Source organism: Cnephaeus nilssonii (genome assembly GCF_951640355.1).
Source record: "Cnephaeus nilssonii genome assembly, chromosome: 4".
NCBI lineage: Eukaryota > Metazoa > Chordata > Mammalia > Chiroptera > Vespertilionidae > Cnephaeus > Cnephaeus nilssonii.
The window spans coordinates 49,687,722-49,702,207 of NC_137075.1; the positions used below are offsets into that span (position 1 = coordinate 49,687,722).

Below are 14,486 nucleotides of genomic sequence, written 5' to 3' on the forward strand. Positions count from 1 at the left end.
TTGATGAGAAATGAGTTTGTTTATTCTGTAATTATGACCCAGGAATTCAGAACATATTGGGGTATTTTATGAGCACAATTTCAAAGATTTTAATATAACAAAGAACCCACAAAGCTTTTAAACAAGAACTCTTAGAGGAAAATATGCGTGCGTACACACACACACACACACACACACACACTGTGTATGTACAGATCAGGTGCAATACAATTTTAAAAGTATAATACAACTATTACATGGAAATGCTCCAATTTAATGGACATGTGATGCTGTTAAAAACCTCTAGACAGTCATTCTGGACCTTTCTGGATTTTGCAGGAAGGCTCTTCCTTCAGCTTTGTAATTGAAATACAAATTACAGACAATGGCAAACTCTGCAAGGCTCCTTTGTAAAGCTTTCCTTAAGAAGATAAGTTTGAAGACATTGTTCAACACACATCACAATTCACGCTTTAGGAGACAGCCATGGAGGAGGAGTTGTTTCTGTTTAGTGGCTCAGATAATGTTTAAAGCTAACTTAGTCACGAGGGCCAACCTGGTAAGAAAGTCTGTTATAAAAATGTACAGGCCTTAAGTGTTTTTATTTGTTGATTGTCAACTGATGGTAGGTTCTTGGTTCAAAGGGCAAAGAGATCTGGGGACAAGGAGAACTTGAGCAGACCCCTCTGTGGAACCACCAAAGGTTAGACCAACTGTAGATTCCTCCCGAGCCTAGGGCATAAATGAAACCCCTGTAACTGAGGCTGGAAGAGAGAGCATTACCATCTGTCACCTCATTTGTGATGTTGCTGACTCAGTGCTGGGCCTTGCCACTTCATCACAGCTCCACAGGGCACTTAATATGTTAGACCAGTCCTATAATTAAAGCGTTTGCTACTGATTTTTATCCCAGAATGTCAACTTCTTCCTGTCTCCATACCACTCTCCAATTCCTTGCATATTCACAGTGTAGTTTTTTAAATGAATCTAATATATTCAATATTAATAAGATGTCTATAATAGTAAACATCCTACCTGAAAAAGACACAGGGAAGAGAAAAAAATGTATCCTTTGTGTTCCTTTATTTGGAAAGACATAAATTACCCAGAATCTTATTTTCTCTCTCTTTTTCTAACCAATTGGTGGCACTAGTGGTTTCTGGCAATGAATTGGCTCTGTAACCATAGTTCAGTTATTCTTGTATGTACAGCATTGAGTGATTAGGGTGTTTTTGTTTTTGCTTTATTTTTTGTGAAAGGTGCAGTTGTATGGCCCTAAACATTAATTGCAACATTTATGGCTTAACTGATAAAGTTTATTTTAATAAAAATGTGCATGCTGTTAATTGGATCCTTTCTCTCATTATTTATAAGTGATTCAGAGATGCATAATAGAATGCATATAATGTACAGGGATTTAAACTATTTTATAAATCCCATTGCAGAGTTCCTGACACTACTCTGTATGCGACAAGCAAAAATTATCAAAGATTTGAACTCGAAGCACATTTTTAACCTAGTTTCAAGCATCAACTTGTGGGTTTTTTAATGTTTTTATTTTCTGTGTTATCCAAAACATTTTTTTCAAACCTATACTCTTTTCATTTTTCATAACATGGTGTCAGAGAAAGAAAATTAGGCTTGAGAGCCAAACAGGCCTGTATTAGACCCTCGACTCCGTCATCTGCTAGGGCTGAAACTCCTGCTAAGATGGTTAACGTAAAGCTGGTTTCTTTGTCTCTGAACAGTGCCTGCCTCCGAGAGCTGTGGTAGGAATTAAGTGACACTATTGTGGCTAGTCAGTATCTGGATGCAATAGGTACCCAGTTAGTTCCTTCTCCCTTGGTTGATTTGAATTTTAACATTGGCTTAAGAAAGAAGAAGAAAAAAAAAGATTAGGCAGGGAGGTTTTTAAAAACAAATTTTAAAGCATTTTTTTAAAAAAAACAGATAAAAAGTTGTAATTCTCTACCACTTTGGTTATTTTATTTCTCTTTCTTCTTTGTTAAGACTTTCTAACATTTAATAGATACTATTCAGCCCAGCTCTTCAAGGTCAGAGGCTTGGTTACTGTAAATTTGTGGAGAGAAGCCTGTAAGGAATTTATATCTGTTGGGATGTAAGCTGGCATCCCTGAATCATAAGTATTTCTCCCCAAAGTACATTGAAGTACAATTAAGCAATCCAGCTGAGTTACCACCTTTTTATTTGATCCTCCCTCCAAAAATTTTATTTTGCTTCTGTTTGTTCAAAAGATCTTTGATAAAATGGTGATAGCATTCCTATCTCTTGTCTGTTTTCAAAAGAGCTAGTGATATTGAAGGAGGGGGCGGGGAGCTTACCTCTTTTTATTGGGCTTGAGCATTCATGTCCTTCCACAGAGTGGCACCTGCAGAATCATTAGCAAAATTAGACAAGTAACTGATTTATTATTTCTGTAAATGCCTGGTGCATTCCCTTTACTCAGAGAGTACAGCAAAAATTATTCATGCTAAAGGAGAGTAATCAAAATGACTAAAAAAGCACATTTTTATCATTCCAAACATAAACCTAGCTGTGGTGGTATACTATCACAGTACATAATAATAGAAATGAATTATGTCAGTAAACTCTTGAGGTTGAAGATTTACCATGATAAATATTTTTCATTAAAGTGAAATATCTTGGCAGAGTCACTTTCATATGCAGACTATTGACACAAGGAGGCCAGCTGTGCCCATGCAGATGCCGAGATTTGGGTCTATATTATTAATGATTTATCATGTCACGGAGAGCTTAGATTAGTTTTTAAAGCAATCCCTTGCCACAAAAGCACTTGCTATAATGTGCAAACGCAAGGAATGCTATATGTGCTCTTCAAATTAAAGTAACCACAGAAGCTGTAGCTACCTTTATAATTTCAATACCTCTATCTTCTTATTTTAAAACATGAAATTCTGCATCCTAAGCTGTGTTATTCATTAAAATTCAGACAAATGTTATTTTATATCAACAACTGGATAGTGAATAGCATATCTGAATTAATAAACACATGCACATAGATGAGGACATGAAGGAGATGGAATGGAACAAAAATTTATTGCAAACCCATTGCATACTTTTCTTTTAAATCTCACATTTAATGCGAGGTTGGATTAAGTTTCTAATCCAATTCTGCAGAATTCCCAGATTGCACTGCCTTCAGGGCATATGTAAGAATGTTGGCTAGTATGGATTCAGTGCTTTCTGTGTTCTAGGTAAGATGCTAAACACTTTACATGCGTTAGCACATTCAGTCTTCATGAAAGACATCTGAAGTATTGGTATCACCCCTGTGTCACAGATGAGAAGACTGAAGTGCAGTGTAGTTGAATAAATTAGCCTGAGAGGAGGTGTCTGAATTTGAATCCAGGCTGTCTAATGTTCCAAAGTCTTCTGCCAATAACTGTGACCTCACTATTAAAAATATCATTACAACTAAGTAAGAGTAGGGTTCAGATCCTGCTTAGTTACTACCTCTGTGGCCTTAGGCAAGTCATTTAAACTCTCTAAGCTTCAGTTTCCTCTTCTGTAAAATGAAGATAATAATAGTACTTACCTCACAGACTTATTGTGAGTTAATATTTATACTAGGTAAAATGCTTAGGATAGAGTATAGCACATATTTAGCATTAGGTGCTTTGTTTGATAACTGTAATAGTTGAAGAGTGGTACTCTCTGGTGATTGATAAGCTTTCATTGACTATCACACACAGATTTTCTATAACTTTCAGATAGCTTTTATTCTTAAACTAGGTTAGAGCCCTTGCCAGTGTAGCTCAGTTGGTGGTAGCATCGTACCATGCATCAAAAGGTGGTGGGTTCAATTTGCTGGTCATGGCAAATACCTAAGTTTGGGATTCAATCCCTGGCCAGGGTGATGTGCCTCTCTCTCTCTCTCTCTCTCTCTCTCTCTCTCTCTCTCTCTCTCGGTGATGTGCCTCTCTCTCTCTCTATCTCTCTCTCTCCTTTCCTCTCTCTAAAATCAATTTTAAAAACAAAAACTAGATTGGAACTAAAACATAGAAATAAACTTCTGAACTTTGCTCCTAAAGTAAATTTTAAAAAATAGATTGTAAATTAGGTTACTACTTATCAGTGATGAGAGATGTATGCAGATAACACTATAAAGCTATAAGGCATAGTTATTAATCATTTACATCATTGAACCCTTTAAGTATTCTTTCTGAGTACAGAAAGAGCCAAATATCTTCCTCCCCTCCCTTCATTATTCACTCCCTCAACAAACATCCTTACACAGGTACTATGCTTGCTCTGGGGCTGCAAGTGAATAAACCCCTACTCTGAAGGAGCATGCAATATAGAGACTATACTCTCTGGTTTGGCACATAAAAGAATGTGAAGTAGTTGTGGGTTCCATGACCAGATCTCTTTAATAAGTATTTATTGAGTGCCCGCCCATTAAATACCAGGCACTGGGCTAGGCACTGGTGCTGTCCAGGTAAATAGGGCATGATCCCTACAGGTAAGAAGCAGCCAGTAGGGAAGACATCCTAAACAGATATGTTCCCTTTAATTTGGTAAGTTTCATAAGGGTACAGAAGAGAGGTGCTTAAACCCATCCCAAAGGTAGTGGGATGGGGGAAATTTTGACACCTCAGCAACATTTTTGTTAAAAGTCAAGAAAAGCGGAATTTAAAGGGCATCAAGTCATGGTGAAGGAGAATCCCAGAAATCATACCACAGGTGAAGACATGGAGACATGAAACATGCAACTTCGCAGGAAATTACCTGGAGCATAAGATGATGGCTGCTGAGGGGCAGCGGACTAAAGAAGTAAACAGGGCTAACAGGTTAAAAGTGTCTAAAATCAACCGAAAGGGACAGATGCCAATAAACGGCATAAAGAGTGTTTCCTTAGCATTCTTTCCACTAAAATCGGAATAAAAAGAGTGTCATTTTCCTGATGAATCCTTAATAAATTAAAATTATTTCGATCCTGACCAAAGGTGAAGGGTCATTCTTTGATGCCAGTGACTTGTCCTCTTCCTGAACTCTGTCCCCCCAGCACACCCAACACAGGGATTGGCTCTTCGGTCCAGACTGATATTGAAACTGAAAACATGTCTAATTTTTGGCCCGAAGTGACGTATCACCATACCCTTCTGCAACCTGTAATGTTTTCATTCCTGGGTTTAGGAACTCAGTCCAGGGCTCTGGGGTGGCACTCTGGAGAGTCGTCCGTCACTGAATTTCAGCAAAGAATTCAGGAATCTAGAGGATTGAACTTGTTCTATTTGCTGCTGCAGCAGACACAGGACAACTCGTGAGCTTTCTGGAGAGGTGGGCGGCCATTTGATTCCTCATCAAACCGCTGGCCACCTCCTTGCATCTTCATTCAGCGCACAGAGCCCTCTGCCTGCAGCAGGGTTTGCTCCCTCGATGGAGAAAATGCGGAATGACTGGATGCCAGTAAAACAGGCACCGCTTTCTGGGTCAGAAGTTGGCCGGCGAAGGGCCCAGACTGCCAAGTAACTTGCCATGATGTCAGAACCCAGCACCACCAAAAACGCACCAGCCAGCCCGCCAGCAAAAGCCTTCACAACAATAGAAAAAGCAAAGGGCTCTGTTGCCAAAGCTGTTCTTTCCGCCCCCTACCCCTTTCTTCCAGTAGGAAGAACAGCAGGAAGAGTTTATATTTTAAAAGACAACCTCTCCTCCTTCCTCTGTCTTCATTTTGGTAACCAAGTGTTAACTACCCGGGAAACTGTCCTGAAGCAGTTCCTTGGGGTATCTTTTTTTTTTTTTTTTTTTTTTTTTTAGTTCCCTGTCAAGGCTGTCAGCTGGTCAGAAACAATTCAGAATAGGGTATTTTCCTAAATGTAAACATGTAACTTTGTGCTGAGGAGAAAGCGGGAACCTTCAAGGAAAGGAAAATCCGTTCTCTGCTTCCTTCTTCTCTCTCTCACGGTAATTAACCATACTCAAATGAAAATTAAAAGTTGGGCAAAAAAAGATCTTTCTTTTTCTTTAAATGGGGCATCATGGTTCATTCCAGCCATTTAGAGCCCCCAGTGATTCATAATTCAACTGCAAATTAATAAAACACAGCCCGTTCTTGGGAATGAAGTTTGGGTTCAGATCCTCTTGTTTTGGAATATATGACTTTTTTTCTTTCATTTGTGACAGTCAATTTTAAATGATGTCACTTCAAGGACATTTTCATTTCTCCCACAACATATTACACGAAACGCTTGCCTGTAATACCGGCTCATTAGCTTGCAAAATTAGACTGGACTGAATGGCTTTCATTCAAAGTAAAAATGGGATTTTTAGTAAGCAATTTCTGTATTTTTATAAAGATAAAGCAATGTTTGATTGCTTCTCCCCAGCTGTTTTAGTTAGTGGTTATCAAGAGAAATTGGAAGGGGGAGAGCCAGAAAGGTAATAGGAGGGGCGGTTTGTAAAGAGGTGCTTAGAAAAATAAAGCTCAGCTTAGGAAACTAAGGCAGAACTTTATGGAGGCACTGCGCCCGCGGCTCCTCTGGGCCGCAATGATTTGTCCTCTGGCTGGCCGGGGGAAAGAGGGAGCGAGAAAAAGAGGGACAGAGGGAGGGGAGCAAAAAGGCTGCTTCGCGGGCTGCGGCGGCCACCGCCAGCTGGATGAGTGAGGCGCTGGGAGTTGCTGGAAGGAGCCGCTCGCTCTTCGGAGGTGGGGAGAGGGCGGGGGCGCCGCCGCGCGCCGGGGAGGAGGGACGCGGAGGCCACCGAGGGGTCAGCGGGGCCGCGGCGCCGGGCTGGGGGCCTCCAGGCGGCGCTGGCCGCGGGGCTCGGGCTGGGGCGAGCGTGCCCGGGCACCCGCGCCTCCTACCGTCCGCGCCTGGGGGTGGGCCCGCGCCGCTGGAAGGATTGACTCGGAGATGGATCGAATTACACCATTTGCCGAGCCTCCGTTTGTTTTGCTCCTGCTTCGTCCCGCTGCTGCTGCTGCTGCTGCGGCTGCGGCTGCTGCTGACGCTGCTGCAAGGACTGGTGGTGGCGAGTTTCAGGATTATATCGAGGGAGCCAAGACCTAAAGACACAGAGGGATATATATGTATATTTTCTATTTTTTTCCCTTTGTTTTCTTTTTTCCTTGCACGTGACAAGCTTTATTTTGACCAGCCTCCCCTCATGAGGTAAGACCCTCTTGTGCAAATGTTGTAATGATCTGGGCGCCTGGAGGGGAGCGGACCTAGATCCTCCGAGCCCGCACCGCAGCCGGTGTTGCGCGCGAGTGTGCGTGGTCACTGGAGAGTTGATTTCTTTTTAACCAGTTCTCTCCTCTTGTCATGCAAGGGACGCGCCGAGGGCTGGAGAGGTTTGGCGGACCCGTCAAAACTGGCAGAGCTGGGAGCTGGGGGGGAGGGGCGTGCGGCCCCGGAGGCCCCCCGGCACTGAGCACCCCCTCGGGGGGAATTAGCGGAAGAAGGGGGCAAGGAAAAGTTTCTTGCCAGGCAGCGCCAGCTCCGCGCTGCCCCGTGCATTATCAGGGGCAACCCAGGCGGCTACGGTGCCGGGCACGGCGTCTCCAGCCAGCCGGAGAGCCGAGCCAAAGCCAGAGGAGCCGGCTGCGGGCCCGGCCGCCCCCTTCTGCCCGTGGGCCCCGAAGCCAGCGCTGGGACCGCTGGAATCGGGCAGCGCCCGGCCGGGCGGGGAGCGGGCGGGCGAGCGCTGGCCGCGCCCGGAGAAGGGGCGTAGCGCCGCCGCAGAGACCGAGGCGCTCCCAGGGTCCTCCGGCTACCTGTCAGCGCGCCCCGGTTGTGCGCGGGGAGGCGAGGGGCGGGGGCTCGGGGGACTCGGCCACCCCCACCCTGCAGGCTCCTGCTGGGGCTCCGGCTCCGGCTCCGGCCGGGAGGGGGCCGCTGCCCACCCTCCCTCTCCCCCCGCTGGCTGAGCGCGCGGCGGAGGGGCCTGGGGCCGAGAGCTGCCCACCGCCCACCCGGCGCCCGGGTTCCTCCTCCCGGCCACTCTCCCCCGCAACTTTCCGTGCTTTGTTCTCCGGCTGGAAATGATTTACGGAAGCGTCTTGGACAGGGTCTCCGCCAGGCGGCAAGAGCCCGGCGCGGAGATGTGTTACGTTCTCATCTGCCCATCAATTATGGATGGAAACAAATAAGGAAGAGTCAATTTTGCATGAGCCCCTTCTCCCGCGGCGAGAGGCGTCCTGCGGCCGGGAGAGAGCCGCTCCGGTCGGCAGCCTCTGCAGGGGGATGGTGAAGAGGTAGGTAGGGAAACTTTTATTTCCAGTCTCAACAGCGATGTTCGTTCCTGGCCTGCCGCCTTGGGGGAATTCGGAGGGGCTAAATGCTTCCTCTGTCTGTCTAACTCTTGGATTGAAAAAAAAAAAAAGTCATAAAGGACTTAAAGGTGTGGATGAAAACTGGTTTTAAAAATTGTCTGCTACATCGACTCTCGGGACCAGTGCTTGTCAGGTGATGGTTTAAACCCTGAACTTGTGGAAAGCTAAGTGTCAAGGAGCTAAAGCGGAATGAAGTAGCGGCATTAATTACAGCCTCAGAGGAAGTCAGGGGAGAGCTGCTGTTCGGAGGTGACCAGTCAGTAACCCAAGTTCCAGCATCCCAACCCCTCACCGCTCTAGGCTGCGCGATTTTCGCTCAGAAGGGACAGTGAATCATCACTGTAGATATACAGACTTTGTCAACGGTAATTGGACCTAGGTCCACCTCTACGGGCGGCTACTTCCCCATAAAAATAAGGTAGCGTTTCCAGTTTCTAGGGAAGATTTCCCAAGAACTTCCGGCTACTAAGAATTTTAAATCTGCAGGATCTACCTGATATTTGGGGCAAAGAAGTGGATTGTTTTGTTTATTTCAAGGATGAAATCCTAGGGAAAGGTTTAACATGTTTTTTCTAAATTGGATTGTCTCTGTTTCTCAGAATAGGAGGTATAACTTGTTTGGAGAATTTCTTTCAGGGTTTCTTCCTGGTAGAACTGAGAAATCTAATCTTAGACAGCTCAAGGTGATGATTTTACTATCCTTGTTGGTGGTTTAAACAATAGGTTAATAGGTTTTGAGGTCGGTTTATGAATGTTGTTAACACACACACACACACACACACACACACACACTCTCTTAGCTGTCTAACTCTGGAAATTAAGTTGTGTGTAGTCATGTTTAATGTAGTGAGTGACAGGCATATTCTGTCAGCCTGGCAAATAGTACACAAACGTTTGCCCTGGCTTAGCTAAATAGAAACGGCCACATAAGCTCTGAGATTTGGGCCTATATTATCCTGAACTTAAACATCTGAAGGTAAATGAACACTAATAGCTCAGCCCTTACCGGGTCTTGTTTTCTATAGTTAGTGTCTGTGCTTTGATTTAGGTCTCTAGAATGTGCTCTCAGAAAGACAGTTCAAAGAAGTAAGCCTCAGATTTCCAAAATATGTTGTTCCGCAGACCATTTTCCTCCATTGGCACATTTAGTCAGATCAATAACTAGCTACTGTTTCCTATTGGTTCCCGCAGAATAATGCTACCTGTCCTCCTTTCTTCCAGGGGCGCTGCATAGGTAAGCTTTTGTGCGGAACGTGTCTGTGATGCAGGACAGTGTGCCGGGAATATGGTTACTTCCCCATCACCAGAAAGCTGGTTAACTTGAGTTTGATTTAGGTTTGTGGGCGTTCTGCCCTCTTCCCTGTTGTGGGGTGTGTGTGTGTGTTCATTTGTTGTTGTTGTTGTTTTGTCCTGTCTCCTCCCCTGGTTTGATGGATTTGAAAGATGGCTGTGACGTAAACCTATTAGTCCTTAGAGGGAGGACAGCTTAGACATTCAGTGGACTTCAGTTCACTGGCTGCTGGCTCCGAGGGAGGGATCTGTCCAGTAACTGCTCTGGGTAAGTGGGTGGCTGACCCCTGTGCCGTGGTGGTTTCTGCCGCTTGAAAGGCACACAGGCAAGTAGGCAGGAATAGAGCTTCGATTCACAAGAGATGCCCATAGTTTTAAGGACTTACTGGAGAAATTCTTCACTTCTTGCTGCTCCATCATAATGAACCTTGGTAATTAGCTTAGTCATTGTTCTCGCATGTGAATTTCACTAAGATACAAGGAGTGAAAAATGCATCTGAAATAGGGTCATTTTTCACCCTCCTGATGCATTTTATGCAGAGTTAAGAGCCTGGCTGAATGCCTAACCGTTATTGGTGTAACCATAGGAGGTGAACTCCTTCCTTAGCATATTGCAGACTAAAATATTACATTTTATTTCAATTAATAGACTTTAAACTGCACATTCTATATTCATTTCTAGAGGAAGCAAGAGGCACCTCAGTCATGCCAACCACTCAGTATTTATTGAGTGTTATCATTTGCAAGGAGCTGTGCTAGTTAGTGTTCCAGCAGCAGGCTAGGCAGGCAGGTTTCTGTATGTTCAATATAAGTAAGAATGAAAAAAAATAGAGAATGGCAAAACATACCATTAGGCAAGAAATGTAAATATGCACCCCTTTTCGGGAAGTATAGTATGTTATCCTAGAAATTTTAAAGCGAGATTGATTATACCAAATATGGACAGAGGTCCGGTCTTCCGGCTTTTAACACTGATGACCCAATGTCCTATTAGTGTAATTCACATATTGAAAGTGTCATTAGAGTGGGAGGTCTCACTTTCCGTGGCTCATGTGAATGGAGACATAGCACGTTACCATCTACCAAAGCTCATGTCTTAGGTTGCCGCTTATTTTGTGAACTGCTGCCAACTTCCAGTTGGGGAAAAGAGTGTGTTTTGATTTATTCCCATGACGTGCGGAGGGAATGAAAAGCATACAACTGTACTGAGCATATCATAATCCCTTTTAGTTGAGGTGGCTGTCGTCTGGGTGACTTTTCCTCTCCAGCCCCCGATGGCAGAGGCAGCGCAGGTGATAACCGAAGCTGCAGTCATTCATCCCAACAGGGAAAGGAGGAAACTTGCTACTACACTAAGCAACTGTTTATGTAACCAGGGGCAACCAGATGAGTGGTCCACATAGGTATCACATGAGGTGTACTGAGTTCTCAAACTTCTCTTTTCTATTAAGCTTCTGTTAACTCACCCAGATTAGCATTTTAACAACCCTGAAGTGAACTTCTGCCATTCTCTCTACTTGGACACAGTGTGTAGATCATCCATCATCCTGTCCTTGGCTACAACAGGCTGCTGGCTCCGTCACCATTTGGAGCTACACAGAAGCCATCCGACTGTGAACAGCACAGCTGGCTACAGCAATTTTTTCTTCCACACCACTGGCAGCATTGTCTGGCTGTGGTAACTAAAGTTAACACCCAGAACGGGAAGTTTCCATTGTTTGGCAACCTGTGTCGGGCCCCTCATCCAGTCCTGGGGGCCCACCTGCAGAAAGGCTGGCTGGAAATGGTGTGTTCCACTTAAGAGGCGACTTGTCCCAACCTTCCACGACCCACAGGAAAGCGTCCTTAGCCTTGATACGATTAAACCACCGGGATTGCAGCATGAGAAGGAGCCATTCAGGCACCACTCAATCCTCGACCTTCAGAATTCACTCTATTTGAAAAGAGGAAGAAAAAAATGAAGTATCCTTTAGCTTGTGATCCCAAAAAAAACTGAAAACAGGAAAGACCTTGTCTAATTCTTTGGAGAATTGAACAGGTCACTGCTTCATCCCTTTTCACAAAGAACATGGGCTGTGCCTCCATTGGGACCCATGGCTAATAGTACCCAATGATTTCTATCACTTTTTTCTTCTTCTTTTTACTCAATAAGAGGTCAGCTACAGTAGTCTTTGTTTATTAAAGCAAGAATTACAGGAATTAGGTGGATATATTTGTTAGGTTATGTTGCCAACCGTAAAAAGAACTTTTATAGTTAGAAGTGCTGCTTTTGGAGTTTGATGCGCCTCATGTTCTGGCAGGCGATCTTATCCTTGCTCCTTTCCCTAATATTTACTAATGAAATCAGCCACAAAACAGTTGGAATGATATTTTGGGGACTGAAAGAAAAATATTAATGCTTTTCCTCCTGCCTTCTAAGTTCTTCTTTGGGCTAATAATCAAATTAACAGACAGATTAATAGGAGAAAATTAAATGTTAATACATGTGCATGGGTAATTCATATATGCATGAAAATCTCAAAGACAGTGAGGCAACATTGGGTATATAAGACATAGTTAGACAAAGGATAAACTGGTGGAATGGGGTATTAGATTTCAGAAGTGAGAATGGGCAATGTAGTTGAGGAGGGAACACACCTGGCAGGAGAATCCTTGCTAGGTGACTCAGAAACAATGGGACACTGGGGGATCCAGCTAAGAGGCCCCTGCCTGAAAGCCGCTTATTTACCATACTCAATTCAAATTAGGCTAAGGTGAATAGCCTAAAATCTGCTTCCTAAAGCCGGTTTATCTGTCTGAGTCTCTAGGGCAGGAAAGGGGGGAGGGTCAAAGTTTCTTTCTGAGTCTTCTAAACAGCTTAAAATCAGTATCCCAAAAGGCTGCTTCAGGGTGGCAAAACTTTGGTCCCCTTCCATGATGATTGATGATGACGATGACGATGATGGTGATGATGATGAAGAGGAAGAGAAGAAAAAGGGCAGCCATTTATCGTTGGTCTGCTTACTATATTCTAGGCACCTTCTAAGATCTTTATCTTTGTTAAATCGTGTTACCTCCAAACACCTGCGTGCCTGGGTTCTGTTAGCGTCAGCGATGATCAGAATGAAGCCCAGGCTCCAGAGAAGTCCAGTTATTTTCCTAAGGTCACAGGGCAGGAAGGTGTGGGAGTCAGAATTCAAACCCGGTCTGCCGTACCTCTCAGCCCACGTCTTCGCCACCGCACTGAACTGCTTTCAGCAATGGGGGCTGTTCTGCAGTTTTCCGAGTCCCTGGTATTTCTGACATTTGTTTTCCAATAAAAGAGTCAGATTTTGAGGGCAATTTTTCTAGTGAAGGAAATTATATGTTACACAATGGGTATGCTTTTAAATTTTACCTTTCTCTGAACTGAATTGTGTCATTTTACTCTTTCATTTTTATTCCTGTTGGCCACATAATTATGACACGCTCTCTTCTCAAGTGTCCCCGAACAGTTCTCTTCTCCCACCATTTTCCTCCTTGTTAGGCTCCCCTGCCCACAATCACGGCGGCAGAGGACCAATGACAATATTCATCCCTCTCCACCAAAGAGTGCTTCTGCCCGACACTCATTCCCCTGATCTTGGCAGGTGAAGATCCATTATGTGTCCTTGTTCCATGTCCCAGGAGTATTTATGGGCCCCATCAGCTAAGACAGTGAGCTGCAGCTGTTCAAGCATCAGTGGCACCAGGAGGAAGTGTATTACTGAAGTTTGACTGTGCCTTGTATTGTAATAGACATTTTTCTTAGTTATGATTGTGAGAGAATCCTTCTGTCTCTGTGAGTCATCAGACACATTGTTGAGAAATGTCACCCATGCATCAGCATTTTTCCTTGTTGATCTGTTTTATTCAGGATTCCTATGGGAGGGAAGAAAAACAAATACACGTTACCGCTACAATAATGCTGAAATTTGAGGTTTTCAACATATATTTATGGGAAGGAAATATGGGTTTTGAAAAGTCCAATATGTTGGTACAAGCATAATAAGGCCTCAGGATGATCTGCAATTACTTAGCCTATTATTGGAGTCTGTATTTAAAAATAAAGACTGGAGTTTCTACTCAGCTGAGGAACTGGCGTGTATGAAGCAGAGCAGATGAAGCTATTTGAGAAAATAACACTTCCATTCCCCAGGTGCCTGCTGTCAGCAGACCAGGGACTCGGACTCCCCCAGTGTCTGTGTTGGCTTAGGCCTTCCTTGTCATTCTAACGGCCTCAGGGAGCTCTTTTGGTCTCCAGAGTTGTCTACATTTACCAGTAGATCCCCAAACTTCTCCCGGGTAATTGATGGATGAAGTAAATATATTTTCAAAGCTATAGAAGGAGGAGGAGAGGCAGAAGGAGGAATAAAGAATGCTACTGTTTTTGCAGTATAAATAAAGAATGCTACATAAAGAATGTTTCTGGTTTTGCCATTGCTGGGGTAACCATATGTTCATCTAGCTAACTTTAATCAAGTGTCTGTGCTGTACAAGTGGGTGCCAGGGTAGGGAGAGGGTTCAGAGAGGAACGTGACACAGTTCCAGAGCTCAAGGGTCTTGCTGAGTGGTATACGGGAAAGACAAGGTCAACACATCGCCAAAATAAAATGGCAAGTGTTTTACGTGTCAGAAAACATACACACAGACCTGTGGAAACTGAGAGGAGTGAGAGGTTATTTCTGGCGAGGGTGGTCAGAGGAGGCTTTGTGGAGCCACTGATATTTGAGCTGGTCCTTGAACTAGGTAGGATTTGGACAGGTGGAGAGTGAGGGGCAGTGGGGGAGGTGGTGAGGAGGGCATTCCAGGCATAGAGAACAGCTTAGGCAAAGGCCCTAGGGTAGGGATGGGGGTCTAGATCAGTTGTCCACGTTGGAGTCCTAACCTAGGACAGACT

General features: G+C 44.2%; 1 protein-coding gene across 7 annotated transcripts in view; it reads left to right on the top strand.

The window, feature by feature from the left end:
* Nucleotides 1–6,942: 6,942 nt before the first annotated feature.
* The window catches only part of SEMA6D (semaphorin 6D), a 54,527-nt gene continuing 46,983 nt past the window's right edge, over nt 6,943–14,486 (top strand). For 3 of the 7 annotated variants that reach the window (XM_079768956.1, XM_079768959.1, XM_079768960.1), the window contains exon 1: nt 6,944–7,136. The gene's annotated coding sequence lies outside the window, so the exon portion shown is untranslated. Of the gene's footprint in view, nt 7,137–14,486 lie in introns of all 7 variants that reach the window. The other 4 variants (XM_079768958.1, XM_079768957.1, XM_079768961.1 and 1 more) reach the window with 2 other exon arrangements.